This window comes from Pan troglodytes, chromosome Y, assembly GCF_028858775.2.
Source record: "Pan troglodytes isolate AG18354 chromosome Y, NHGRI_mPanTro3-v2.0_pri, whole genome shotgun sequence".
In the NCBI taxonomy this organism is placed as follows: Eukaryota; Metazoa; Chordata; class Mammalia; order Primates; family Hominidae; genus Pan; species Pan troglodytes.
In genome coordinates this window covers 15521013-15546877 of record NC_072422.2, presented here as the reverse complement: position 1 = coordinate 15546877, position 25865 = coordinate 15521013, and positions in this window count along the sequence as shown.

Genomic DNA, 25865 nt, shown 5'->3' with positions numbered 1-25865 from the left:
TACTTTTCTTCAATTCACAGGCATGATTTTCAGACTTCAACTGGGATTCAGCCTATAGGAGATATTTTACCTTTCAATGCTAGGCCAAGGGGAATAGGTAAGGTCCTGATTTCTATATTTGTACCAAGCTCACAGAACTTTACAACCCTAACTCTCTTTTTTTATTATTATTATACTTTAAGTTTTAGGGTACATGTGCACAATGTGCAGGTTACTTACATATGTATACATGTGCCATGCTGGTGTGCTGCACCCATTAACTTGTCATTTAGCATTAGGTATATCTCCTAATGCTATCCCTCCTCTTTCCCCCCACCCTACAACAGTCCCTAGAGTGTGATGTTCCACTTCCTGTGTCCATGTGTTCTCATTGTTCAATTCCCACCTATGAGTGAGAACATGCGGTGTTTGGTTTTTTGTCCTTGTGATAGTTTACTGACAATGATGATTTCCAATTTCATCCATGTCCCTACAAAGGACATGAACTCATCATTTTTTATGGTTGCATAGTATTCCATGGTGTATATGTGCCACATTTTCTTAATGGAGTCTGTCTTTGTTGGACATTTGGGTTGGTTCCAAGTCTTTGCTATTGTGAATAGTGCCCCAATAAACATACGTGTGCATGTGTCTTTATAGCAGCATGATTTAGTCTTTTGGGTACATACCCAGTAATGGTATGGCTGGGTCAAATGGTATTTCTAGTTCTAGATCCCTGAAGAATTGCCACACTACCTTCCACAATGGCTGAACTAGTTTACAGTCCCACCAACAGTGTAAAAGTGTTCCTGTTTCTCAACATCCTCTCCAACACCTGTTGTTTCCTGACTTTTTAATGATTGCCATTCTAACTGGTGTGAGACGGTATCTCATTGTGGTTTATATTTGCATTTGTCTGATGGCCAGTGATGGTGAGCATTTTTACAAGTGTTTTTTGACTGCATAAATGTCTTCTTTTGAGAAGTGTCTGTTCATATCCTTCACCCACTTTTTGATGGAGTTGTTTGTTTTTTTCTTGTAAATTTCTTTGTGTTCATTGTAGATTCTGGATGTTAGCCCTTTGTCAGATGAGTAGGTTGCAAAAATTTTCTCCCATTTTGTAGGTTGCCTGTTCACTCTGATGGTAGTTTCTTTTGCTGTGCAGAAGCTCTTTAGTTTAATTAGATCCCATTTGTCAATTTTGGCTTTTGTTGCCATTGCTTTTGGTGTTTTAGACATGAAGTCCTAGCCCATGCCTATGTCCTGAATGGTAGTGCCTAGGTTTTCTTCTAGGGTTTTTCCGGTTTTAGGTCTAACGTTTAAGTCTTTAATCTATTTTGAATTAATTTTTGTATAAGGTGTAAGGAAGGGATCCAGTTTCAGCTTTCTACATATGGCTAGCCAGTTTTCCCAGCAGCACATATTAAATAGGGAATCCTTTCCCCATTGCTTGTTTTTCTCAGATTCATCAAAGATCAGATAGTTGTAGATATACAGTTTTATTCCTTAGGGCTCTGTTCTGTTCCATTGATCTATATCACTGTTTTGGTAGCAGTACCATGCTGTTTTGATTACTGTAGCCTTGTAGTATAGTTTGAAGTCAGGTAGCGTAATGCCTCCAGCTTTGTTCTTTTGGCTTAGGATTGACTTGGTGATGTGGGCTCTTTTTTGTTTCCATATGAACTTTAAAGTAGTTTTTTCCAATTCTGTGAAGAAAGTCATTGGTAGCTTGATGGGGATGGCATTGAATCTATAAATTACCTCAGGCATTATGGCCATTTTCACAATATTGATTCTTCCTACCCATGAGCATGGAATGTTCTTCCATTTGTTTGTATCCTCTTTTATTTCATTGAACAGTGGTTTGTAGTTCTCCTTGAAGAGGTCCTTCACATCACTTATAAATTTGATTCCTAGATATTTTATTCTCTTTGAAGCAATTGTGAATGGGAGTTCACTCATGATTTGGCTCTCTCTTTGTCTGTTATTGGTGTATAGAAATGCTTGTCGTTTTTGCCCATTGATTACATATGGTGAGACTTTGCTGAAGTTGCTTATCAGCTTAAGGAGATTTTGGGCTGAGACAATGGGGTTTTCTAGATATACAATCATGTCATCTGCAAACAGAGACAATTTGACTTCCTCTTTTCCTAATTGAATACCCTTTATTTCCTTCTCCTGCCTAATTGCCCTGGCCAGAATTTCCAACACTATATTGAATAGGAGTGGCGAGAGACGTCATCCCTGTCTTGTGCCAGTTTTCAAAGGGAATGTTTCCAGTTTTTGCCCATTCAGTATGATATTGGCTGTGGGTTCATCATAGATAGCTCTTATTATTTTGAGATACGTCCCATCAATACGTAATTTATTGCGAGTTTTTAGCATGAAGGGTTGTTGAATTTTGTCAAAGGCCTTTTCTGCATCTATTGAGATAATCATGTGGTTTTTGTCTTTGGTTCTGTTTCTATGTTGGATTACATTCATTGATTTGAATATATTGAACCAGCCTTGCACTCAAGGTATGAAACCCACTTGATCATGGTGGATAAGCTTTCTGTTGTGCTGCTGGATTCTGTTTGCCAGTATTTTATTGAGGATTTTTGCATCAATGTTCATCAATGATATTGGTCTAAAATTCTCTTTTTTGGTTGTGTCTCTGCCCAGCTTTGGTATCAGGATAATGCTGGCCTCATAAAAAGAGTTAGGGAGGATTCCCTCTCTTTCTATTGATTGGAATAGTTTCAGAAGGAATGGCAACAGTTCCTCCTTGTACCTCTGGTAGAATTCAGCTTTGAATCCATCTGGTCCTGGACCCTTTTTTGTTGGTAAGCTGTTGATTATTGCCACAATTTCAGAGCCTGTTATTGGTCTACTCAGAGATTCAACTTCTTCCTGGTTTAATCTTGGGAGGGTGTATGTGTCGAGGAATTCATCCATTTCTTCTAGATTTTCTAGTTTATTTGCGTAGAGGTGTTTGTAGTATTCTCTGATGATAGTTTGTATTTCTGTGGGATTGGTGGTGATATCCCCTTTTTCATTTTTTATTGCATCTATTTGATTCTTCTCTCTTTTCTTCTTTATTAGTCTTGCTAGTGGCCTATCGATTTTGTTGATCCTTTCAAAAAAACAGCTCCTGGATTCATTAATTTTTTGAAGGGTTTTCTGTGTCTCTATTTCCTTCAGTTCTGCACTGATCTTAGTTATTTCCTGCCTTCTGCTAGCGTTTGAATGTGTTTGCTCTTGCTTTTCTAGTTCTTTGAATTGTGATGTTAGGGTGTCAATTTTGGATCTTTCCTGCTTTCTCTTGTGGGCATTTAGTGCTCTAAATTTCCTTCTACACACTGCTTTAAATGTGTCCCAGAGATTCTGGTATGTTGTGTCTTTGTTCTCGTTGGTTTCAAAGAACATCTTTATTTCTGCCTTCGTTTCATTATGTACCCAGTAGTCATTCAGGAGCAGGTTGTTCAGCTTCCATGTAGTCGAGCGGTTTTGAGTGAGTTTTTTAATCCTGAGTTCTATTTTGATTGCACTGTGGTCTGAGACACAGTTTGTTATAATTTCTGTTCTTTTACATTTGCTGAGGAGAGCTTTACTTCCAAGTATGTAGTCAATTTTGCAATAGGTGTAGTGTGGTGCTGAAAAGAATGTATATTATATTGATTTTGGGTGGAGAGTTCTGCAGATGTCTATTATCTCCACTTGGTGCAGAGCTGAGTTCAATTCCTTGGTATCCTTGTTAACTTTCTGTCTCATTGATCTGTCTAATGTTGACAGTAGGGTGTTAAAGTCTCCCATTATTATTGTGTGGGAGTCTAAGTCTCTTTGTAGGTCACTCAGGACTTGCTTTATGAAACTGGATGCTCCAGTACTGGGTGCATATATATTTAGGATAGTTAGCTCTTCTTGTTGAATTGATCCCTTTACTATTATGTAATGGCCTTCTTTGTCTCTTTTGATCTTTATTGGTTTCAAGTCTGTCTTATCTGAGAGTAGGATTGCAACCCCTGCCATTTTTTGTTTTCCATTTGCTTGGTAGATCTTCCTCCATCCTTTTATTTTGAGCCTATGTGTGTCTCTGCACATGAGATGGGTTTCCTGAATACAGCACACTGATGGTTCTTGACTCTTTATCCAATTTGCCAGTCTGTGTCTTTTAATTGGAGGATTTAGTCCATTTCCACTTTAAGTTAATATTGTTATGTGTGAATTTGATCCTGTCATTATGATGTTAGCTGGTTATTTTGCACATTAGTTGAAGCAGTTTCTTCCTAGCCTTGATGGTCTTTACAATTTGGCATGATTTTGCAGTGGCTGGTACCAGTTGTTGCTTTCCATGTTTAGTGCTTCCTTCAGGAGCTCTTTTGGGTAGGTCTGGTGGTGACAAAATCTTTCCGCATTTGCTTGTCTGTAAAGTATTTTATTTCTCCTTCACTTATGAAGCTTAGTTTTGTTGGATGTGAAATTCTGGGTTGAAGATTCTTTTCTTTAGGAATGTTGAATATTGGCCCCCACTCTCTTCTGGCTTGTAGAGTTTCTGCCAAGAGATCCGCTGTCAGTCTGATGGGATTCCCTTTGAGGTTAACCTGACATTTCTCTCTTGCTTCCCTTAGCATTTTTTCTTTCATTTCAACTTTGAGGAATCTGACAATTATGTGTCTTGGGGTTGCTCTTCTCGAGGAGTATCTTTGTGGTGTTTTCTGTATTTCCTGAATTTGAATGTCGTCCTGCCTTGCTAGATTAGGGAAGTTCTCCTGGATAATATCCTGCAGAGTGTTTTCCAACTTCGTTCCATTCTCCTCATCACTTTCAGGTACACCAATCAGATGCAGATTTGGTCTTTTCACATAGTCCCATGTTTCTTGGAGGTTTTGTTCATTTCTTTTTACTCTTTTTTCTCTAAACTTCCCTTCTTGCTTCATTTCATTCATTTCATCTTCCATCACTGATACCCTTTCTTCCAGTTGATCACATCAGCTCCTGAGGCTTCTGCATTCTTCATGTAGTTCTCGAGCCTTGGTTTTCAGCTCCATCAGCTCCTTTAAGCACTTATCTGTATCAGTTATTCTAGTTTAGTTCTCAAGCCTTGGCTTTCAGCTCCATCAGCTCCTTTAAGCACTTCTCTGTATCAGTTATTCTAGTTATACATTTATCTAAATTTTTTTCGAAGTTTTTAACTTCTTTGCCTTTGGTTTGAATTTCCTCCTGTAGCTTAGAGTAGTTTGATCATCTGAAGCCTTCTTCTCTCAACTCATCAAAGTAATTCTCCATCTAGCTTTGTTCTATTGCTGGAACTATGTTCTTTGGAGGAGGAGATGCACTCTGCTTTTTAGAGTTTGCAGTTTTTCTGCTCTGTTTTTTCCCCATCTTTTTGGTTTTATCTACTTTTGGTCTTTGATGACGGTGATGTACAGATGGGTTTTTTGTGTGGATGTCCTTTCTGTTTGTTAGTTTTCCTTCTAAAAGACAGGACCCTCAGCTGCAGGTCTGTTGGAGTTTGCTAGAGGTCCACTCTGGACCCTGTTTACCTGGGTATCAGCAGCAGTGGCTGCAGAACAGCAGGATTTTCATGAACTGAGAAGGCTGCTGTCTGATCATTCCTCTGGAAGTTTTGTCTCAGAGGAGTACCTGGCCATGTGAGTTGTCACCCTGCCCCTACTGCGGGGTGCCTCCCAATTAGGCTGCTTTGGGGTCAGGGGTCAGGGACCCACTTGAGAAGGCAGTCTTCCCATTCTCAGATCTCCAGCAATGTGCTGGGAGAACCACTGCCCTCTTCAAAGCAGTCAGACAGGGACATTCAAGTCTGCAGAGGTTATTGCTGTCTTTTTGTTTGTCTGTGTCCTGCCCCCAGATGTGGAGCCTACAGAGGTAGGCAGGCCTCCTTGAGCTGTGGTGGGCTCCACCCAGTTGGAGGTTCCCAGCTGCTTTGTTTACCTAAGCAAGCCTGGGCAATGGTGGGCGCCCCTCCTCCAGCCTCGCTGCCACCTTGCAGTTTGATCTCAGACTGCTGTGCTAGCAATCAGTGAGACTCTGTGGGCATCGGACCCTCTGAGCCAGGTGTGAGATATAATCTCCTTGTGCGCCATTTTTTAAGCCTATCGGAAAAGCGCAGTATTAAGGTAGGAGTGACCTGATTTTCCAGGTGCCTTCTGTCACCCCTTTCTTTGACTAGGAAAGGGAACTCCCTGACCCCTTGCATTTCCTGAGTGAGGCAACGTCTCACCCGGCTTTGGCTCATGCACGGTGTGCTGCAACCACTGTCCTGCCCCCACTGTCTGGCACTCCCTTGTGAGATGAACCCAATACCTCAGATAGAAATGCAGAAGTCACCCATCTTCTGTGTCACTCACGCTGGGAGCTGTAGACCAGAGCTGTTCCTATTCGGCCGTCTTGGCTGCCTCTCCAACCCTAACTCTTAATGTGTAAACCCCTTATGTAGTATAGAGAATTTCAGGAAAGTGACCAACAATTAGTTCACATTTGAATTCTCATTTACACACCCAGATGAAAGCAAATATCACCTTCCCACATGTGAAAAGCCCACTGTTTAGATCTTGAGTCTAACAAGTGAATACACAACCAAGTTGGAATTGTGACCTTCAAATGTGGATCTGGCCACAGGTTGGATGGTGTCTCAACCCCTAATCTAGCTCACAGGCATGATAATGAGTCTCATACCTGAACCCAGTCTGCAATAAAGATGTTGAATATTATACCTCAGTTTAGGGCAATTGTGAGATCATGAATCCATATGATCATATAGGCCTCAAAGTGGTTTTCCACACTGATTGATGCTAGATAAAGCTTTTGAAATGTTGTAGCGTTTCATAGAATGGCCAAGGTAAAACATGAGATTATGATTCTAATATAAACACACAGCTCACAGTTAATGGAGGCATTCTCTAGGACAAAAAGATTTGGCATATAACTTGTCTTAGTACACAGGTGTTGAGACTTTTTGGCTTAAATTCCTTCCCATGTGTGCATTGTTACATATCACCGGGTCAGAATCATAATAATGTGACTCTTCTGCCTGAACCTTGAAAATAGTGGATATTATCACATATCTCTTGGCCTAGAAGCTGGGTGATTCATCTCCACTGACTGTACCCTGCCTTCAGGGGACATTGTAAAATGTTCTTTGACTTAACATCTAGATAATGTGACTCTCCTCTCCTGCCTGGGTCCTGATCACCAAAGAAATTGTGGCATACCACTTATGGCAAAACCTAGGTTATGTGACTGTCTTTCATATTCTAGACTCTGGCAAGACAGGGAATTGTTACATATTGCAGATCCAAATACCTAGGTGGAATAATTCTCCCTTTGCTTTCTCTTCCCTGCCTATAGTGAATTTGTGACACACTATTTGAGGTTTCACCCAGATGATGTGACTCTTCTAACTAGGCCTAGCCTACAAATGAAATTATACTGTATCACTGGCTCAGCACCCAGGTGATGTGACTTTCTTGCCTTGTCCCTTCTCACTGTGAACTTGTGGCATGTACCTTGGTTAAGGAAACATGCACAAGAGTAACCCTCAAACCTGGACTCAGCCAGTGGAGATATTTTGACTCTCATTGCCAGAATCACAGCCATGGGTAAAATCCTGAGTTTTTCACTTGTGTAAATTTCACAAAGGATTATAAGTCTCAGGTATATCATATAAAGCCTTAATTGTGCAAAGAATGTCAAAACAGAGATCAGTAACCATGTAAGAATGTGACTCTTGTATGTACACTTAGCTGAAATGATTGTTATTCTCAAACATCAACAGGACCTAGGCATGAGGTCCTTAATCTCACACATAAAAAGAAGTTGAAGATTGAAATAATAGCTCTCATACATGGATCTGATTCACAGGTGGATTCGTAATATTTGAACCATTATTCAGCACCCCTGTGGTGCTCTGACTCCCCTACTGGAACACAATCTTCAAGTGAGATTTGAGCTTTTATACATGGATTTTGCCCAAGGTTGAGATTGTGACTCTTCTACTTTGGCCCAACTCATAGAAAGATTTGACTCACCTAAAAAAAGCCAGGATTTCTGTGTGATGTAAAAATTCTTTCTGAACCTTTCTGAGAGTGTGATTGTCACAGGTAATTTTGCCCAGCACAGGAATAATTTGACTGTCTTTTCTAGGCCCAGGCCACAGATGAAACTATACTGTATGTAGAATAAGCACCTTAGAAATGTACACCAACTTCATTGGCTCTGTCTATAAAGGGGACTTTTATATACCAGTGGGTTCATCACCCAGGTGATGTGAATTGTCTGCCTGAAACCTGCCTACAAAGAGAATTGTGTTTTATCTCTAGATCCATCATGTAAGTGATGTGACTCTCTTCTACTCCCTTGGCCCTGTGCAAACAGTGCATTGTGACACATCATTCAGTACTGACCAATGTGCCGTAATTCTCCTTTTGGGGTTCTGCCCACTGGAAACATTGTAACATATCACTTGGCTCAGCCCATAGGTGATGTTTCTTTGCTTTTGTGTGGACACTGACCACATGGAGATTGTGACATATTGCTTGTCCAGCACCAAAGTGAAGTTACTCTCCAAGCTTCGTACTACACATATGGGTCACTGTGACATATATCTAGGTCTATTCCCTAGGTGAAGTGAATCTCCTCTCCTGCCAAATTTTTACCCACAATGAAACCAGAAACCAGATTATGTGACTCTTCTGACAGGGTTCTGCCCACAAGGTTGATTGTGACATCTCAATGGACCCGCACCAATGTAGGTGATCTGTTTTTCTTGTCTTCACTTTGGGAACAGGTGATATTGTGCTATATAATTAAGACCATAACAAAAGCCTAATAACAGCTCTTATGCCTGGATTCAGGGTACGTGCAGGATGGCGACTCTTATTCTTAGACATTTCCACAGGTGTAATTTTGACATATACCTTTGACCAGCTCCTTAGTGATTTAATAATATAACTCTCTTCCCCTGCCTGTGCCTTTAAAATAGTGACATATTGTTAAGCCCTGCCTTTAGGTCATGTGACTCTCTTCCTTATTCTCAACCATGCCCACTAAGGGAAATTTTGTCCCATTCCCCTAGATGATGTTAGTCTTCTGCTAGATTCCTGAATAAAGAGGGATTTACTGCAGACTGTTGTGACCAGCAACCTGAAGATGCTAGTGTCCTTCCTGGTCAGAGACACAGAGTGTATTTTGACGTATCTTCCACCCATTATGTAGATATTTTGTCTCTCATCTATTGGCTAAGTTTTTCTCATGTGGAATTGTGTCATATTGATGGGCTCGGTACCCAGTTAATGTGATCCTCCTCTCTAGGTGTTACTTAGAGAGGGCATTGTGACATGTTGATTGCCACTTCATCTAAGTGATGTTACTTTTTTTCCTAACTTTTGCCCACAAATGGGATTATGGTATATTAATTGCTTCAATTCACAGGCATGATGGCCAAACTTTTATTGAAATCTAGCCAATAGGAGATATTTTACCTCTCATCATTAGGCTTAGGGCAATAGGTGAAATCCTGTGTTTCATATTTGTACAAAGCTCAGAGAAGTTTACAATATTAATTCATATTGTATACACTCCTTGGGTGGTACAGGGAGTTACATACCAATGCCCAGCAAAAAGTTAACATTGTGATTCTCAATTACACGGCCAGGTGAAGTAAAAGTTGTCATCATTTTACATTTATAAAGCCCACTGTTGAGGTACTGAGTCTAAAAAGGTAAAACAGTATCAAGGGGAAATTGTGACACTCATATGTGGATCTGGCCACAGGTGTGATCGTGACTCAGTTTGGACCAGGCTCACAGGTATAAAAATGAGTCTCATTCCTGAACTCAGCCTAAATGAAAATGTTGACTATCATACCTGGGTTTAAGCAGCATATAAGATCATCAGTCCTTATAAGCATGTGGGCCTCAGAGTAGTTTCTGACTGTCATGCATGCTATATAAAGCCCTTGGATATTTTAGAATGTGTCATACAATGGCGCAGCTCACACGTGACATTGTGATTCTTATATACACAAAGCTAACATTTAACATTGTCACCCTCAAGGATGAAAAGATTGCATCATGTCACTGGGTCAAGTACTAAGGGGTTAAAATTTTGCTTAAATTGTTTCACATGTGAAGATGGCAGGATAGGAAGAGCTCCAGTCTACACCTCCCAGCGTGAATGATGCAGAAGACGGGTATTTCTACATTTCCAGCTGAGGGACTGGGTTCATCTCACTGGGGAGTGCCAGACAGTGGGTGCAGGATGTGGGTGCAGCACACCATGCATGATCCAAAGCAGGGTGAAGCATCACGTCACCCGAGAAGTGCAAGGGGTCAGGGAATTCCTTTTCCTAGCCAAAAAAAGGGGTGACAGATGGGTCACTCCACCCTAATACTGTGCTCTTCCAATGGGCTTAACAAATGGCACACCAGGAAATTGTATCCAGCATCTAGCTCAGAGTGTCCTAAGCCCATGGAGCCTCACTCATTGCTAGCACAGCAGTCTGAGATCAAACTGCAAAGTGGCAGCCAGGCTGGGGGAGGGGCACCCGCCATTGCCCAGGCTTGAGCAGGTAAACAAAGCAGCTGGGAAGCTTGAACTGGGTGGGGCACACCACACCTCAAGGAGACCTGCCTGCCTATATAGGCTCCACATCTAGGGGCAGAGCACAGACAAACAAAAGACAGCAATAACCTCTGCAGACTTAAATGTCCCTGTCTGACAGTTGTGAAGAGAGTAGTGGTTCTCCCAGCACACAGCTTGAGATCTGAGAATGGGCAGACTGCCTCCTCAAGTGGGTCCCTAACCCCCAAGCAGCCTAACTGGGAGGCACCCCCCAGTAGGGGCAGACTGACACCTCACAGATCCGGGTACTCCTCTAAGACAAAATTTCCAGAGGAATGATCAGGCAGCATTTGCGGTTAACCAATATCTGCTGTTCTGCAGCCACCGCTGCTGATACCCAGGCAAACAGGGTCTGGAGTGGACCTAGAGTAAACTCCAACAGACCTGCAGCTGAGGGTCCTGACTGTTAGAAGGAAAACTAACAAACAGAAAGGACGTCCACACCAAAAACCCATCTGTACATCACCATTGTCAAAGACCAAAGGTAGATAAAACCACAAAGATGGGGAAAAAGCAAAGCAGAAAAACCAGAAACTCTAAAAATCAGATCATCTCTTGTTCTCCAAAGGAATGCAGCTCCTCACCAGAAATGGAACAAAGCTGGATGGAGAATGACTTTGGCAAGTTGACAGAAGGAGGCTTCAGGAGATCAAACTACTCTGAGCTAAAGAAGGAAGTTCAAACCAATGGCAAAGAAGTTAAAAAATTTGAAAAAAAAATTAGACGAATGGATAACTAGAATAACCAATACAGAGAAGTCTTTAAAGTACCTGATGGAGCTGAAAACCATGGCACAAGAACTATATTATGAATGCACAAGCCTCAGTAACTGTTGCGATCAACTGGAAGAAAGGGTATCAGTGATGGAAGATGAAATGAATGAAATGCAGCATGAAGAGAAGTTTAGAGAAAAAAGAATAAAATGAAATGAACAAAGTCTCCAAGAAACATGGGACTATGAGAAAGGACCAAATCTACGTCTGATTGGTGTACCTGAAAGTGATGGGGAGAATGGAACCAAGTTGGAAAACACTCTGCAGGATATTATCCAGGAGAATTTCCCCAACTGGCAAGGCAGGCCAATATTCAATTCAGGAAATACAGAGAACACCACAATGATACCCCTTGAGAAGAGCAACTCCAAGACACATAATTGTCAGATTTATCAAAGTTGAAATGAAGGAAAAAATATTAAGGGCAGCCAGAGATAAAGGTCGGGTTACCCTCAAAGGGAAGCCCATCAGACTAACAGCAGACCTCTCAGCAGAAACTCTGCAAGCCAGAAGAGAGTGGGGACCAATATTCAACATTCTTAAAGGAAAGAATTTTCAACCCAGAATTTCATATACAGCCAAACTAAGCTTCATAAGTGAAGGAGAAATAAAATACTTTACAGACAAGCAAACACTGAGAGATTTTGTCACCACCAGGCCTGCCCTAAAAGAGCTCCTGAAGGAAGCACTAAACAAGGAATGTAACAACCAGTACCAGCCACTGCAAAAACATGCCAAATTTTAAAGACCATCAAGGCTAGGAAGAAACTGCATCAACTAATGAGGAAAATTCCCAGCTAACATCATAATGACAGGATCAAATTCATACATAATAACACTAACCTTCAATATAAATGGGCTAAATGCTCCAATGAAAAGACACAGACTGGCAAATTGGATAAAGAGTCAAGATCCATCAGTGTGCTGTATTCAGGAAACGCATCTCATGTGCAGAGACACACATGGGCTCAAAATAAAGCGATGGAGGAAGGTTTACAAAGCAAATGGACAACAAAAAAAGGCAGGGTTGCAATCCTAGTCTTGGATAAAACGGACTTTGAACCAACAAACATCAAAAGAGACAAATAAAATCATTACCTAATGGTAAAGGGATCAATTCAACAAGAAGAACTAACTATCCTAAATATATATGCACCCAACACAGGAGCACTCAGATTCATAAAGGAAGTCCTTAGGGAACTACAAAGAGACTTAGAGTCCCACACAATAATAATGGGAGAATTTAACACCCCACTGGAAATGTTAGACAGATCAAGGAGACAGAAAGTTAAGAAGTATATCCAGGAATTGAACTCAGCTCTGCACCCAGAGGACCTAATAGACATCTACAGAACTCTCCACCCCAAATCAACAGAATATACATTCTTCTCAGCACCGCATCACATTCATTCCAAAATTGACCACATAGTTGGAAGTAAAACACTCTTCAGCAAATGTAAAAGAACAGAAATTATAACAAACTGTCTGTCAGACCACAGTGCAATCAAACTAGAACTCAGGATTAAGAAACTCACTAAAAACTGCTCAATTACATGGAAACTGAACAACCTGCTCCTGGATGACTACTAGGTACATAACGAAATGAAGGCAGAAATAAAGATGTTCTTTGAAACCAAAGACAACAAGACACAGCATACCAGAATCTCTAGGACACATTCAACGCAGTGTGTAGAGGGAAATTTGTAGCACGAAATACCCACAAAAGAAAGCAGGAAAGATCTAAAATTGACACCCTAACATCACAATTAAAAGAACTAGAGAAGCAAGAGCAAAAAATTCAAAAGCTAGCAGAAAGCAAGAAATAACTAAGATCAGAGCAAAACTGAAGGAGATAGAGACATAAAAACCCTTCAAAAGATAAATAAATCCAGGAGCTGGTTTTTTGAAAAGATCAACAAAATTGATAGACTACTAAAGAAGAAAAGAGAGAAGAATCAAATAGATGCAATAAAAAATGAGAAAGGGGATATCACCACTGATCCCACAGAAATACAAACTACCATCAGAGAATACTATAAACACATCTAAGCAAATAAACTAGAAAATCTAGAAGAAATGGATAAATTCCTCGACACATACACCCTCCCAAGACTAAACCAGGAAGAAGTTGAATCTCTGAATAGACCAGTAACAGGCTCTGCAAAAAATTGAGGAAATAATCAATAGCTTACCAACCAAAAAGAGTCCAGGACCAGATGGATTCACAGCCAAATTCTACCAGAGGTACAAGGAGGAGCTGGTACCGTCCCTTCTGAAACTATTCCAATCAATAGAAAAAGAGGGAATCCTCCCTAACTCATTTTATGAGGCCAGCATCATCCTAGTACCAAAGTCTGGCAGAGACGCAACAAAAAAAGAGAATTTTAAACCAATATCCTTGATGAACATTGATGCACAAATCCTCAATAAAATACTGGCAAAATGAATCCAGCAACACATCAAAAACTTATCCACCTTGATCAAGTGGGCTTCATCCCTGTGATGCAAGGCTGGTTCAACATATGAAAATCGACAAACGTAACTAGCGTATAAACAGAACCAAAGACAAACACCACATGATTTTCTCAATAGATGAAGAAAATGCCTTTGACAAAATTCAACATCCCTTCATGCTAAAAACTCTCAATAAATCAGTATTGATGGGCATATCTCAAAATAATAAGAGCTATCTATGACAAACCCACAGCCAATATCATACTGAATGGGCAAAAACTGGAAGCATTCCCTTTGAAAACTGGCACGAGACATGGATGCCATCTACCACCACTCTTATTCAACATAGTGTTGGAAGTTCTGGCCAGGGCAATCAGGCAGGAGAAGGAAATAAAGGGCATTTGATTAGGAAAAGAGGAAGTCAAATTGTCCCTGTTTGCAGATGGCATGATTGTGTATCTAGAAAACCACATCCTTTCAACCCAAAATCTCCTTAAGCTGATAAGCAACTTCAGCAAAGTCTCAGGATACAAAATCAGTGTGCAAAAATCACAAGCATTCTTGTACACTAATAACAGACAGAGAGCCAAATCATGAGTGAACTGTCATTCACAATTGCTTCAAAGAGAATCAAATACCTAGAAATCCAACTTACAAGGGATGTGAAGGACCTCTTCAAGGAGAACTACAAACCACTGCTTAATGAAATAAAAGAGGATACAAACAAATGGAAGAACATTCCGTGCTCATTGGTAGGAAGAATCAATATCGTGAAAATGGCCATACTGCCTAAGGTAATTTATAGCTTCAATGCCGTACTCATCAAGCTACCAATGACTTTCTTCACAGAACTGGAAAAAACTACCTTAAAGTTCATATGGAAACAAAAGGAGAGCCCACATTGCCAAGTCAATCCTAAGCTAAAAGAACAAACCTGGAAGCATCACACCACCTGACTTCAAACTCTACTACAAGGCTACAGTAACCAAAACAGCATGGTACTGGTACCAAAGCAGAGATATGAACAAATGGACAAGAACAGAGCCCTCAGAAATAATGCTGCATATCTACAACTATCTGATCTTTTACCTGACAAAAACAAGCAAAGGGGACAGGATTAACTATTTAATACATGGTGCTGAGAAAACTGGCTAGCCACGTGTAGAAAGCTAAAACTGGATCCCTTCCTTACACCTTATAAAAAAATTAATTCAAGATGGATTAAAGACTTACGTGTTAGAACTAAAACCATAGAAACCCTAGAAGAAAACCTAGGCAATCCCATACAGGAAATAGACATGGGCAAGGACTTCATGTCTAAAACACCAAAAGCAATGGCAACAAAAGCCAAAATTGAGAAATGGGATCTAATTAAACTAAACAGCTTCTGCACAGCAAAATAAACCACCATCAGACTGAATAGGCAAACTAGTGAATGTGAGAAAATTTTTGCAACCTTCTCATCTGACAAAGGGCTAATATTCAGAATCTACAGTGAACTCAAATAAATTTACAAAAAATAAAAAAATAAAACAACCCCATCAAAAAGTGGGTGAAGGATATGAACAGACACTTCTCAAAAGAAGACATTTATGCAGCCAAAAAACACATGAAAAAATGCTCACCATAACTGGTCAACAGAGAACTGCAAATCAAAACCACAATGAGATACCATCTCACAGTAGTTAGAGTGGTGATCATTTAAAAATCAGGAAACAACAGGTGCTGGAGAGGATGTGGAGGAATAGGAACACTTTTACACTGTTGGTGGAACTGTAAACTAGTTCAACCATTGTGGAAGTCAGTGTGGTGATTCCTCAGGGATCTAGAACTAGAAATACCATTTGACCCAGCCATCCCATTATTGGGTATATACCCAAAGGATTATAAATCATGCTGCTATAAAGACACATGCACACGTATGTTTATTGCAGCACTATTCACAATAGCAAAGACTTGGAACCGACCCAAATATCCAACAATGATAGACTGGATTAAGAAAATGTGGTACATATACACCATGGAATACTATGCAGCCATAAAAAAGGGTGAGTTCATGTCCTTTTTAGGTACATGGATGAAGCTGGAAACCATCATTCTCAGCAAACTATTGCAAAGACAAAAAAACAAGCACTGCATGTTCTCACTCACAGGTTGGAATTGAACAATGAGAACACATGGACACAGGAAGGGGAACATCACTCATCAGGGACTGTTGTGTGGTGTGTGGGGGGGGGGACTGATGTCATTAGGAGATATACCTAATGCTAAATGACGAGTTAATGGGTGCAGCACACCAATATGTCACATATATACATATGTAACAAACCTGCACATTGTGCACATGTACACTAAAACTTAAAGTATAATAATAATAATAGTTTCACATGTGTGCATTCTGACATATTATTGGGTGAGTATCATAATATTGTGACTTTTCTGCCTGGGTGCTACAAAAAAGGGATATTATCACATAACTCTGACCCTATCAGCTAGGTGATTTGTATGTTTTGCATGTGCATTACCCTCAAGGAACATTGTGACATCGTTGGACGTAGCATCTAAGAAATGTGACTCTTCTTTTCTCTCAGGGTTTTGCCAACTAAAGGAATTGTGACATACCAATGAGTGGAAAACATAGGTAATGCAACTTTCCTCTTTATTCTGGAATCTGCCAAAAGAAGAGATTATTACCTATTGCTGAGCCCAGCACCTACATGGTGTGACTCTCTTCTTTTCCTACACATCTGTCTACATTGGACATGGTGCTATATTATTTGAGGCCATACCAAGGTGATGTGACTCTTCTGACTTGGCCCTGCCTGCAAAGACTTTTTTAAGGTATCTTGAGCTCAGAATCCAGGTGATGAAAGTCTCCTGCCTTGTTTCTGTGCACAGGTGAATTTGTGACATATATCTGTGTTCAGCTCACAAGTACAAATATAACTATCATATCTAGACCCAGAAGGGAAAGAAATTCTGACTCTCATAGCCAGTCTTATGACCATAAGTAAAGTAATGGGTCTACTAATTGTATAAAGTTCACAGAGGATTATGACACTCCGGGATATCATATAAAATCTGAGTGGTACAAAGTGTCATAACACAGAAACGCAACCAGGTGCAATTGTGACACTTGGATGCACACCCAGCTTAGCTGGTTATCATTCTCTCTCAAGAACAGGGCCCGGAAATAAGGTTCTAAATCTCAAAAAAAAAAAAAAAAAAAAAAAAAAAGAAAGAAAGAAAAAGAAAAAGAGCAGTCGAAATTTGAATTTTTTCATCACATACACAGATCTGACCCAGGGCTGATTTGGTGATGTATAATTCAGCAAAACTGAGGTTCTGTGACACCACTCGTGGAACACAATCTTCATGTGGGAGTAAGCATCTTATATATGAATCTTTCCCATTGTTAAGATTGTGACTTCTCAGCTTCAACCCAATTTACAGGAGGTGTGGACTCACATACTCAAAGCCAGGACTTGTGTCGGACTGTGAAACTTATTTCTGAATATTTCTTAGTGTGTGATTAGGACATAAAAGTTAGCCCAGCTCTTGAAAAATTTTACTGTCCTTTTTAGGCTATGACCACAGATAAAATTGTGACATACTTGGACTATACACCTAAGCCAACGTGTCTGGACCTACCTACAAAAGGCAGTTTTACATATCACTGGGACCAGCACTCAGTGATGTGAAATATATGCCTGATCTCTACCTATAAATATTATTTGAGCTCATATCTAGGTCCATTATGTAAGTGATGTGACTCCTTTCTACTGCCTTGACCCTGCACTTATGGTGCATTGTGACACAAAACTGGATACTGCACCCTGGTGGTTTGACTCCGTGTTTTGTGTTCCACCAACAGGAACTTTGTAACATATCACTTGGCTCAGCACCTGGGTAATGTTTCTTCTCTCTCTCCTCACCTTGAACTCGGCGGAGATTGTGACATATTGCTAAACCCAGTGCCAAGGTGAGGTCACTTTAATACCTTGATCCTGGACATAGAAACTATTGTGAAATACATCTAGGTCAATTGCCTAGATCAACTGAGTCTACTCTAACTCTTAAGCTTTTCCCACAGGTAGAATTTTGATATATCAGTAAAACCAGCATCCATGTGATGTGACCCCATTTTCAGGATTCCGCCCACAAGTATTGTGACATCTCACTGGACCAGCACCCACCCAGGTGACATGACCTTCCTGCTTGCTCTCTGCCCACAAGTGATATGTGCCATATATCTGAGACCCGAGAAGAGGACCAATCATTACTCTTAAACCTGGAGCCATGCTATATACATGATAGTGACTCCCATTCCTGGAATTTTCTGCCAGTGTTACTGTGACATATACCTTTTCCCAGCTCATGAGTAATTTAATAATCCTGCCTATATGCAGCCCACACATTTGGATATTTACCTCAGCAGAACACCTTGAAGATCTGATTCTCATGTCTTAAAAATATCCTCAGGGAGGATTGCTACATATTTCGGGACCCAACATCTAGTTATCTGACTATCTCTCCTGCCTAGCCCCTGCTTCCACTGGGGATTGTAGCATTTCCAAGCTCTGCATCCAATTCATATGATTTTCTTGTCCTGTCCTTTCAACAGAATAAGTTTTGACATATCTCTGGGCCTATAATTTAGGTGATATGAGTCTCCTCTTCCATCTGGACAGTGCTCAAAAGACACATTATGTCATACATCTCAGCGTAACCCCCAAATTGTGCAACTTTACTGCCAGGAACTTGCCTGCAAAGAGAATATTGGAAATTTTCTGCTTCAGCATTTAGGTGACTTGGCTGTGTTCACTGTTTCATTACAACAAAGTAAATTCCGATATATACCTAGGCACAGCTCACAGGCATGATAATGACTCTCATATGTGGACCCCAGAAATAGGAGTAATTTTGACTCTCATAACTTGCTTTAGAAACATGAATGATTAAACCACTTTCTGATTAAAAAAAAAAGTCAAATAGTATTATAACACCTCAGGTATTTAATAAAGGCTTTGACTTGTACAGAGAATGTCACAACAGAACCCAGCAGAAATGTGAAATTGTGAGTCTCGTATTCTCACCCTGCTGACAGTAAGAACTGTCACTGTCTCACATATGTGAAGCCAAATCTCACTCATGAAAACAGGACATGTGTGATACTGTAAATATCCTTTTGGGTATTTTCTTCAAGTGTAATTGTAATATAAATATTTGTACAGTTTCTGTGGGATTTGACTCTCCATACCTGTTTCTGCCTACATATGTTACTGTGGTATTCACCGGGCCCAACTTTAGGTGATGTTTCTCTCCTTCCTGGTCCCTGCTGTCAGTAAGACTCATGGAATATTTCTAGATCCAGGACCCAGGTCATGTTATATTTCTGCCTGACCCATGCCCACAGAATTTATTGTGATGTTTCACTCTGTCAACCACTTGGGTGACATAATTCTCCTCATTAGAATGGGCCCTGCACACAATGGGGAAAAATAACATATGGCTGGGCCAGGCACACAGGTTACAGTACTCTTTTGCTAGGGCCATGTCCCAAAGGGGATATTGTGACAAATCTCTTGGCCTATCACCTAGGTGATGTTGTTCTCTTTGGGTCCTGCTTCCCTGGATTGTGTCCTATTGCTAGGCTAGGTATTCAGGTGATGATACTCTTTCAGCAGGGCCATGCCTCAAGGAGGACATTTTGACATAACCCTGAGCGTATCATCTAGGTGGTTTGACTTACTACTTGGGCCCTGATCACGTGGAGCATTGTGACGTAAGAGTGGAACCTGCACCTATTTGTTGTAACTCTCTTGCCTTGGTCCTGTCCTAAGGGAGTTTTGTGACATATCTAAGAACCCAGCATCAAGGTGATGTGGCTTTTCTACCTCCCTTCACCTCACATATTAGATTATATCATATACCTAATGAAGCACCTAGGTAATATGACCATTCTCTACTGCCAGATCTCTGCATACTTGGACCATTGGGCTATAGATGTGAGCTTGTTTGTTAATTGAATTGACTCTTTTCTTCTCCCTGAGCCTTTATAATGGGGTGATGTGGCATATTGCCAAGCCTAATCCTTAGGCAATATGACTCTACTCTTGTTTCCAAACCATGCCCATGAAAAGGAATTTTGACATAATGCAGGGCTCAGGAACCAGATGGCATTCCTCTTCTACCTGGTTCCTGCATATAGAGAGACTTATGGCATATTTCTGGGCCCTCCATCCTGATAATGTATCTCTCCTTCCTGTGCCAGAGTGACAGAAAGTATTTTTACACATCGTGGACCTATTCTGCAGGTGTTTTTGCTCTCATCACTTTTCTGGTTTTTTTTTTTTCCACTTGGGATTGTGTCACATTGCTGAGCCCAGCACCCAGTTAATGTAACCCTAATTACTGTACCTTCCCTAGAGAGGGCATTGTGACATATTGCTTGGTACAGCACCTAAATTGTGCTACCTCCCTGCCAAGTTTTTTGTCTTACAAATGGGATTATGAAATTTACACTGCTTCAGCTCACAGGCAAGATGATCAAACTTAAATTGGGATTCCACCAATAAGAGATATGTTGCATCTCATTGCTACACTTGCAACAATAGGTAAGCTTATGAATTGTGTGTTTTTACAAAGCCCACAGAAGGTGACAACATTAACTTCGGTGGTACACAGAATTTCATAACAGGGTCCAGCAAAAAGTTAAGATTGTGACTCTTGATAACACACACAGATGAGGGCAAATTTGTCACCATTCCATATTTACAAAGCCCGGTGTGGAAGTCCTTAGTCTAACAAGTAAATAAATTACAAAGGTGAAATTGTGACATTCATATATGGATCTTGCTATAGGTAAGATGATGATTCATTTCTGGACCCAGATCACAGGCATAATAGCTCTTTTATCTGAAACCAACCTATAAGATAGATGTTAACTATCATAACTGGGTTTGTGGCAATATGTAAGATTGTGAGTCAATATGAGCATGTAGGCCTCAAAGCGGTTTCCAACTCTCATAAATGTTGCATAAAGCCGTTGAATGCTTGACAGGATTTCATGCAGTCCCCCAGAACACACAGTATATTGTAACTGTAATTTACACAGAAAGTTAACAAAATGAGGAGATCATGTTATATTGCTATGTTTAGTAACAAGGGATGGAGACTTTTTGGCTTAAATTCTTTCCCATGGGTGCATTGGGAAATACCGCTGTCTTAGAATTTTAATAATGTGACTTTTCAGTTTGGACCCTGCAAACAGGGAATATTATAACCTATCTTTTGGCGTATCATCTAGGTAATGTGTCTCTCCTGCCAGTGTTCTCCCCACCGGTGACACTGTGACATATAGCTTGATATAGCATCTAGGTAATGTGACTCTTCTCTCCTCCCTGGATGCTGCCTACTGAAGAAATTGTGACATACCCATGAGTGCAAGTCCTAGGTGATGTGACTCTTCTCTTTGTCCAGAACTCTGCCAAAGAGATAATTATAACACTGCTGATGCCAGCAACTAGAAAATGTAAATATCCACTATTTGTTAACCCTGTATCTAGTGAGGATGATGACATATATTTTGAGACTTTACCCAGGTAATATGACTCTTCTAACATGGTCTTGCCTGCAAAGGAGATTATAATGTATGCCTGGCTCAGTACACAGATGATATGGCTCTTCTATCTTGTCTCTGTCCGAACATGAAGTTGTGACATATACCTGGGTTCAGCTCATATATATAATAATAACTCTTATAGCTAGACCCAGCCAGGGATGATATTTCAACTATCATAGCTAGTCTTGTGGCCATGGGTAAAGACCTAGGTCTCCCACCTGCAAGTATTCACAGAAAAATATGCTACTTAGGCATATTATATGAAGCCTGAGTGGTACCAAAAGTGTGATAACAGACACCAGCAGCCAGGGGCTATTGTGACTCTTGGATCTACACCAGATGACACAATTGTGATTCTCACAAATAAACAGAGCCTGTCAATGAGGTACTAAATCTCACATACATAAGCAGTCAAAGTTAAAAGTTGTTGTTCTCATACATGAATCTGATCCATGGGTAGTTTGGTGATGTTTCAACCATAATTCAGCCTACCTGTAGTGTTTTGACTCATCTCTTGGAACCCAGTCTTCAATTGGGGTTCTTATACGTGGATATTGCCCATTGTTGAGATTCTGATGCCTGTACTTTGACTCAGATATTAGGAGATTTTGACTCCCATACCAGAAGCCAGGACTTGTGTGGGACTGTAAAACTTATTTCAGAACATTTTCGAGTGTGTAATTAAGAAGTGTGACTTTGTCCAGCATCTGAGTGTTTTGACTCTCTTTGTAGGCCCAGACCACTGTAGAACACATTGTTTGGCAATGTGACAGAGGGCACTTTTTCATATTACTGGGACAAGCACCCAGCTGATGTTAAATATTGGCCTGAACCCTGCCTACAAGGAGCATTGTGACTTTTATCAAGGGCCATCATGTAAGTGATATTAATTCCTTCTACTACCTTTGCCTGGCACTTAGGGTGCATTGTGACACATAACTGGTAACTCAACCCAGTTGATGTGACTCTTCTTGGGGAGGGCTCTGCCAGTTGGAAGCTTTGTAACATATCACTTGGCTCAGCACCTAGGTGGGATTTCTTCTCTTTTGCCTGGGCCCTGACCACAAGATAGATTGTGACACAGTACTAAACCCAGCACCAAGGTGAGGTCATTCTCCTGCACTGTCCTGCACACAGGGGGAGTTCTGACATATATCCAGGCCAATTTCCTAGGTGAAATTTGTCTTTTGTCCTACCTAAGTCCTGTCCAGAGGGGGGATTTAGATATATCACTGAAACCAGCATCCTTGTGATGTGACTCATCTTCCAGAGTCCTGCCCACAAAGTGCATTGTAGTAATTCACTAGACCAGCACCCACTCAGCTGATGTGACTTTCCTTTCTTCTCCCAGAACACAGGTGATATTAAGCCATACACCTAAGACCAGATCAAAGGCCTAGTAAAGACTCTTGTACCTGGAGCCAAGACAGGAACAGCATGGTGACCTCATCCCTGAACATTTCCGCAGGTGTTACTGTGACATTTGCTTTGGCCCAGCTCCTGAGTGATTTAATAATTCTGCCTAATTATAGCCCACAGTTGACATTTTGACATGCACCTTGCTAGGAACTTCGGTGATTTGACTCTCGTGTCTTCACAATGTCCTCAGAAGGGATCATAACATATATCTGGACACATAGTCTAGGTTATATGACTCTCCTCTCCTGCCTCAACCCTGCTTCTAGTGAAGAGTGTAGCATTTCTAAGCTCTGCATCCAAATTACGAGTCTCTTGCCTAGGCCATTTCAACAAGAGGCATTGTGATTTATCTCTAGGCCCACAATTTATGTGATATACCTCTCCTGCCTGGACACTCTCCAAAAGGGGCATTATGCCATAGAGCTGGGCCTAGAACCCCAGGTTTGTGACTTTTCTGCCCACAAAGATAATATCTCTGGCTTAGGGTTCAGGTGTTGTGATTGTCCTGCCTGTTTAGTAACCACAGGAGGTGATGATGACATATACCTAGGCACAGCTCAAAGACAAGGTAATAAGTCTCATATGTACACTCAGCCAATCAGAGAAATGTTGACTCTCATAATTAGGATTAGGGATGTAAGTGATGTAAAGCATGTCCTTCTGGTTAAAAGATCACAAAAATATTACAACCATCACACATACTTTATAAGATCCTTGGATTTTATAGTGAATGTCATAACAAGGCCAAGCACCCAGCGGAAATTGTTAGTCTTATGTGTACTCCAAGCTGACAGTAAAGAATTTCACCATTACAGATAGTTGAAGGCAACTGTCTTACATGAAAGCAGGACGTGTGTGATACTGTTAATCTAATCCTCAGAATTTCTTGTTTTTCTTTATTTTATTTTATTATACTTTAAGTTTTAAGGTACATGTGCACAATGTGCAGGTTAGTTACATATCTATACACGTGCCATGCTGGTGTGCTGCACCAATTAACTCATCATTTAGCATTAGGTATATCTCCCAGTGCTATCCCTCCCCCCTCCCCCCAGCCCACAACAGTCCCCAGAGTGTGATGTTCCACTTCCTGTGTCCATGTGATCTCATTGTTCAATTCCCATCTATGAGTGAGAACATGCGGTGTTTGGTTTTTTGTTCTTGCTATAGTTTACTAAGAATGATGATTTCCAATTTCATCCAGGTCCCTACAAAGGACATGAACTCATCATTTTTTATGGCTGCCTAGTATTCCATGGTGTATACGTGCTACATTTTCTTAATCCAGTCTATCATTGTTGGACATTTGGGTTGGTTCCAAGTCTTTGCTATTGTGAATAGTGCTGCAATAAACATATGTGTGCATGTGTCTTTATAGCAGCATGATTTAGAGTCCTTTGGGTATATACCCAGTAATGGGATAGCTGGGTCAAATGGTATTTCTAGTTCTAGATCCCTGAGGAATCACCACACTGACTTCCACAATGGTTGAACTAGTTGACAGTCCCACCAACAGTGTAAAATTATTCCTATTTCTCCACATCCTCTTCTGCACCTGTTGTTTCTTGACTTTTTAATGATTGCCATTCTAACTGATGTGAGATGGTATCTCATTGTGGTTTTGATTTGCATTTCTCTGACGGCCAGTGATGGGGAGCATTGTTTCATGTGTTTTTTGTCTGCATAAATGTCTTCTTTTGAGAAGTGTCTGTTCATGTCCTTCGCCCACTTTTCAATGGGGTTGTTTTTTTTGTTCTTGTAAATTTGATTGAGTTCATTGTAGATTCTGGATGTTAGCGCTTTTTCAGATGAGTAGGTTGCAAAAATTTTCTCCCATTTTGTAGGTTGCCTGTTCACTCCAATGGTAGTTTCTTTTGCTGTGTGGAAGCTCTTAAGTTTAATTAGATCCCATTTGTCAATTTTGTCTTTTGTTGCCATTGCTTTTGGTGTTTTAGACATGAAGTCCTTGCCCATGCCTATGTCCTGAATGGTAGTGCCTAGGTTTTCTTCTACGGTTTTTATGGTTCTATATCTAACGTTTAAGTCTTTAATCCATCTTGAATCATTTTTTGTATAAGGTGTAAGGAAGGGATCCAGTTTCAGCTTTCTACATATGGCTAGCCAGTTTTCCCAGAACCATTTATTAAATAGGGAATGCTTTCCCCATTGCTTGTTTTTCTCACGTTTGTGAAAGTTCAGATAGTTGTAGATATGTGGCATTATTTGTGAGGGCTCTGTTCTGTTCCATTGATCTATATCTCTGTTTTGGTACCAGTACCATGCTGTTTTGGTCACTGTAGCCTTGTAGTATAGTTTGAAGTCAGGTAGTGTAATGCCGCCAGCTTTGTTCTTTTGGCTTAGGATTGACTTGTCGATGTGGGCTCTTTTTTGGTTCCATATGAACTTTAAAGTAGTTTTTTCCAAATCTGTGAAGAAAGTCATTGGAAGCTTGATGAGGATGACATTGAATCTATAAATTACCTTGCGGAGTATGGCCATTTTTATGATATTGATTCTTCCTACCCATGAGTACAGAATGTTCTTCCATTTCTTTGTATCCTCTTTTATTTCATTGAACAGTGGTTCATAGTCCTCCTTGAAGAGGTCCTTCACATCCCTTGTAAGTTGGATTCCTAGGTATTTTATTCTCTTTGAAGCCATTGTGAATGGGAGTTCACTCATGATTTGGGTCTCTGTTTGTCTGTTATTGGTGTATAAGAATGCTTGTGATTTTTGTACATTGATTTTGTATCCTGAGACTTTGCTGAAGTTGCTTATTAGCTTAAGGAGATTTTGGGCTGAGACAATGGGGTTTCCTAGATATACAATCATGCCATTTGCAAACAGGGACAATTTGACTTCCCCTTTTCCTGATTGAATACCCTTTACTTCCTTCTCCTGCCAGAACTTCCAACACATCCCTGTCTTGTGCCAGTTTTCAAAGGGAATGCTTCCAGTTTTTGCCCATTCAGTATGATATTGGCTGTGGGTTTGTC